This window comes from Lolium rigidum, unplaced genomic scaffold (assembly GCF_022539505.1).
Source record: "Lolium rigidum isolate FL_2022 unplaced genomic scaffold, APGP_CSIRO_Lrig_0.1 contig_12112_1, whole genome shotgun sequence".
NCBI lineage: Eukaryota > Viridiplantae > Streptophyta > Magnoliopsida > Poales > Poaceae > Lolium > Lolium rigidum.
In genome coordinates this window covers 229,940-235,850 of record NW_025899818.1, presented here as the reverse complement: position 1 = coordinate 235,850, position 5,911 = coordinate 229,940, and positions in this window count along the sequence as shown.

The window sequence follows — 5,911 nt, the reverse complement described above, 5'->3', positions numbered from 1 at the left end:
CCTACAAGGAATCAAGTTAAAAACAGTTCAAAGTCGGAACGTGAACTAATAACAAGAAAGGTCGGAAACCAACCTTGGGCGTCCGCCGACTGTTTGTTCGGTTCTGCATTTTTATCTTTGAGGGCTCGGATGTTCTCCGCTTGGCCCAAGGTAACGCGGCGCTGCGAGCAATATTCTTGTGCAGCTCATAGTGCGGTGCACTGCTGTTCTGTAAAAAACAAACGAAGCGAGGAGTAAAAATTCCGCCTACAACATAGTGGTGTCCTTTGAAGCATTATTGCCGGAATCTTTCCGACATCATGCTTGGGGGCTACTTGTGACATTTTTAAATCTTTCCAAAGGTGGTTGTACTCTAAAAGCATCTAAGCGCTAACTAGTCCCTAGTTTCCGCCTACATGCTTGGGGGCTCTTGGGGAGTACCTTTTGTTTGCGGACAAGCTTGTCGAAGAATTCGCCGACGCCCTTCTTAAAATCCTGGATTTCCGACGTAGCGGCATCCGGTTTCCCCCGGGCATTGTTCAGCATGGCGTTGAGCGAGATCTTGTTCAAGATCCCACTTCTCCGTCTCCGTCGGCTTGTTGAAGAACTTTGTAGCATATGCCTTGGGGGTGGAGGTGAGGTCGAGACGGATCTCCGAAGTTTTCGGAAACACGACAACGTCGCCGGCACCGGCTCCGACCTTCTCGGAGGAAGTAACCTCAGCCTCTCCTTGGTCTTGAGCTTCTTCTTGGGCAGGGCCTTTGGCCTTAGGATCTTCTCCGCCCACCTTCTCGCTGCTGACCGGAATTATTTCCGGTGGAGTGTTTGCGGCAGGAGGGGGAGATTGATCCGTCTGAGGAGGAGATGGCGGTGGAGCAGTGTGGGAAGCGCTTGGCGGAGCTGGAGTTGCAGGACCAACAGCCGGAGATTTCTTCATGAATTTTGTGATGACTTCTTGGCTGGCGGTCCGAGTGGCGGCGGTAGTTGGAGTTCTGCGAACAAGTAAAAGAAGATTGCATAAGAAACATTTGCATCAAAGTGAATATGTACCATACCCGGAAACTTACGGGGCGCCGGGGATGATGGCGCGCGAATGTTTGCCTGCTGTTGAAAGCATTTTCAAACGTTCCCGCTCCGCCTTCCTTGAGTCTAGCGGAGGGGGCTTGACGATCTTGGGCTTCTTGGCGGAGGCCTCGCCGCTGGCTCCGGCTTCGGAGCCGGGAGCTTTGGCGCGGGGACGCTTCGTAGGTCGAGGAGCCGCCTTGCGGGGTGCTTGCTCCTCTTCCTCCTCTTCGTCTTCCGGAACCTCCTCCGCCGTGTCGCCGCTGACGGGGACGCGAAGTATGGTGCGTAAGTTTTCCTCCGCCAATGTAGCGAGCTGGAGGGAAAGATATCATATGTTAGTCAATATCCAAAAACTTGTGAAGTTTCAAGTAACGAAGGGATCAAAGCTTACCGGAGGACACTGGTTGTTCGTGTAAATATCCTTGATCAGTTCCGGGATCGGTTGACCCCGGCCCACCTTCACCAGCGTCTTGAATCTCCTTTTGAGAGAATCAGCCGGAAGATCGTGGCGGGTAGCTCGGAGCTGGTCATCCGCCCCGGTGTATGCGCAGATTAGTCGCGCGTTATATCGTAGAGGCTGGATCCGCCGAGTGAACCAGCTCAGTGTAAGCTGGGTTCCGGTTAGCCCATCGTGGACTAACCAGGAGATTCTCCGCGCTGCCTTCTCCAGGATGGGAGTTAGGGAAAGCGACGGGATGAAGCTCCGGCTTGCGAGCTCTTCCGGAGGCTCGTTGTTGAATTTGGGGAGACCGTCATGGATCTCCGGAGCCGACGCATTCTTCTCGTAAAACCATCCGGCGTTCCGGTGCCGGACGGATTCGTGCGAGTCATGAGGAGGGTACATACGACCAGGTCGGAGCATGAATGTCATGCTCCCGCAGTTCAGCATAGCTTTGTCTTTTGTTTCTTTCTTCACTCGGAAGAAAAACTGCCATAGCTTGATGTCTGGCCGGATTCCGAGATGCCCTTCGCAGAGAGTTGCGAAGTTGGAGAGCAGAAGGTAGGAGTTGGGGCAGATGTTGTGGGGTTGAAGTCCATACGTGTTGAGGACGGAGAGGAAAAATTCCGAGCAGGGGAGCGATAATCCGCGTTCCACCCAAGCCTTAGTCATGACCACTTCTCCGGCTCCTGGCTTGGGGACGACGGTGTCGCGTATGAAACTCCAGTGAGCGGAGATCATACCCTCGTTCTGAAGCTCTCTGAGCTCCGTATCAGTGGTTTCGCAAGGCCACCATTGACCCCGCTCTCCTTCGCGGTTCCGGGCCTTAGAAGCTTTCTTATTTTCCGTCTCTCGAACTTTGGCTGCCATTCTAGCCTGCCCTTGAAGTTCTTCTTCGATTTCTTGAGCGGTTGGGATCCGGCCTAACTTGGTGCTGGAAGATGCGGAAAAAGGTTGAGCTAGCCGGATGTCGGAAACATATGGTGGTAGGTATGCAATGGGATCCGGACAGATAGGCTCTAATGAACTGGGATCCGGGCTATTCGGAGAACTACCAGTACAGTGCGAGTCGATCGGCATACTTCCGGCTGCACCCATGCAAAATGTTTGAGTTACCGGAATCTACTCTACTTCTTCTTCTACAAGTCCGGTGCATGTACCGTCAATGGCGCGGCGAACCGGCGATGCTCCGGCGAGGACAAAGGTCGCCGAAGTTGCTGAAAAACGGCCCGCGTGACCACGAATCGGCGGCGGGGGAGATTTCCCGGTCGACCGCGGCGATCTTGGAACGGGGGAAGGCTTGGAGCGACCTGGCGTGAAGTCTTCCGCGGCGGAGCTCGTCGGAGTTGAGATCTGGCGGGCGGCGCGGCGGGAGGAGGAAGACGAAGTGGTGAACGGGTGAAACGAATGAGGAGTTACCGCGCGTCGGGGTATTTATAGCCCTCGCGCGGAGATTCGCATTCCGGATCCTACGGTGGAAACTGAACGGTCTCACCGTTGGATGCACGACACGTGTTTTAGGTTAAAAGCGGTAAAATGACGTGGAGGTAACTTAACCATGCGCTCCCGAAATTTCCGGCTAAAGATTCGCATCTCCGAAAATTTAGCGCGGGAAGATAGGAAGTTGTGCGCGGGAAAAGTGCAAACTCCGTTACATTATCGTTACTGAAGGACATGAGGGTTTCCGGTTAAATGATATCGGAAACAAGTAAGTTTGGAAGCTCTTCAAGATTCTCTTCGGTTCCGAGTTATATGAAGACGGAAGAATGATGAATCTCGGAGAACTTCGGGGGCTACTTGTTGTGGGTATACTTTATGGGTATATCAACGACATGGCCTAGATCCGGCAAGCCCGGGTGGCCCACGGACGGTGATGGTGGCATGGGGCCCATCGGGCGGCCCGGTTCGTTGTTGATCAAGAAGGATGAAGTCCAGCCCGGGAACACGGAGCCGGATCCTAACCGACCTACGAAGGAGGCCGGATCCGTGGAGGCCCATAAAGTATCCGGATCCGGTACGGCCATAAGGAAGGCGGATCCTTGACGTACACGGCAAGATATTGTACCGTAGTTAGGCAACTTGTATTCCGGCTAGGACTCTCCATGTAAACCCTAGATCCGTGCGCCTTTATAAGCCGGATCCCGGGAGCCCTAGAGGCACAACCACAACCATTGTAACAACGCGCAAGCGCCCGGATAATTCCGGACAAGCAGCGGTAGGCCCTGTCATCGTGCGGGTGTTCCGAAGCTGGGTAACTCGCGTACCACCGTCCCGTGTGCACTCCGCCCTATGGCCCCTACTTCTTCTCCCCCTCGTGAGGATCCCTCCTCCGAGGTATCGTCGATAGGCAACGACGGTTGGCGCCCACCGTGGGGCCTGAGGCGTGCGGAGGCCGGAGCCGGGAGGGCTCCGCCATGGGAAGCTACGACGACTCGGTCGGCTGTGGGGCGCGTACTCTACGCCGGGAATTTTCCGATCGTCCGTCCGGACGAGTTCGGATTCCGGCTAGAACAATCCCCGTCAAGCTCTCCATCGTCCCAATCGGCGGCATCCACATCTTCATCGGCGAGACCGTCGATTCCGACGAAAACGCATCGGTAAGTAACGGCCGACGCGACCGCCGCTGAGCTGGACGCCGTCGCGAAGATCCGATCCGAGTCGCGGGAGCTTCTTAAGGAAGGTTCCGCCTTAGATCGGGAAAAATCAAAACCCACCCAATCCGCCCCCGAGCGGGGAGAAAACGGTGGAAGACCAATGCGGATCCGCCGGGTCTCCCGGGTGTTAGAGAAGCAAAGGTGCCACTTCGTGCACTTCTTGGCCCATACCGCGGGTGACGCCCTCCACCGGGACGAGGCTGATCCTTTGCAGGTTGAGGCACCCGGAAACAACGTAGCTCCGGAACTGCCAGAAGCAGTCGGAGACAGCGACGCTCCGGGACAAGAGGAAGCCGGAAACCCTGAGGAATCAATCCTCGGTAACTTGAGCCCAGATTCCGATGATGCCTCCTCAATAGGCACAGAAGAATACAATCGCTTGACGAAGGAGCTCGCAATCGGGGAAGAAGATGACGGCGCTTCATCCATGAATACAGAGGAATTCAACCGCAAGCTCGAGGAACTCGGAGGCGGTGAGCAAGCTGAAGTGGAATCCGCCCAGCCGATGCAGGTTCTAGCAACTGTGGCACCGCTGGATCAGCCGAACACGGAAGACGAAGCCTCCAACTCCGACCCAGGACCATCCAACGTAAGGTCTCCGTTAGATCGGGCACGACCGCGAAACGATGTCCTGTCACCAGAAGAGATGGTCGAGCAAGCACGCATGGATTTAGTCGCAAAGTCCGATATCCTCAACAAGCCAATAACTCCCGAGGAAGCTGCAGATCCGGCGGCCTTAGAAGCCAAAAGACAGGAGATGCTAGCAACAGCTCGAGAAGTTCGCCGGGACCGCAGCCGCAATGGCGGAAGAGAGAACCATAGCGGCAAATTTCGTGGACCACTTTCGAGAAGAAGGACCGCGAGGTCGATGAATCTCTCGAAAAGGTCGAGGCAACTCGAGAAGCACTCGGGAGGCCAAGGTAAAATTTGTGCGAGGAGGAAGAAGCTAGAATCGGGCGAGAAGCCATCCCTCCCCGCAAGATCACCTTCGCAACTCCTACAGAGAAGCAGCCGCTCACAACTCCAAAGGATAACATGAAGAAGGCTGCGGAGCTTTTGAAGAAGAAGGACGAGGAGATTGACACCAACTACGTCCGGATGCTTGTTGCTTCAGCAATGCAGCAACAAAGCAAGACAGATACTTCGCGTAGGTTAGAATCCAATCCGGAGCAATGCATATCTACCGCGCAGAAGGACGCCATAGCAAGTCAAAATCGTGATGGCGAGTCGCGCACCGGATCTACGGAGCGCGGGAGGATAGTCAGAGATCATCCGAATCCAATCCCCATACCATCGGATTCAACCCCGAAAGACCCGGCAAAGGGAAAGGATGCGATGTATACTGGCAGAGATAAGTACCGTGTTCCATCGCCACCACCTCGAGCTTCGCGTCCTCCGCTACCCCCTCGACGTCGCAGCCCTGCCGGAAACCCCAGGCCCCATGGGCCAGGTGGAATCAACATCCGCGACAGTATGCCGCCACCTAGAGACGAGGAACGGGGAGCGTACGGCGGAGCAACGCCGAAGCCGGAATCAAGACCACGAGCCTGAGCCTCGTCGGAATCAAGACCGTGAGCACGAGCCTCGTCGGAATCAAGAACGCGACCCTGAGCCTCGCAGAAGCCAAGGACGCGATCCGGAACCAAGGAGGAGCCGGAACGAGGAGTACGCACCCGAGCCACGCAGGAGCCGGAACGACGGAGGCGACCACCACCAAGAGGAAAGGAGCCACCGAAGCCGAAGCCAGCCGAGGGAGCCACGCCACGAGTCCGAA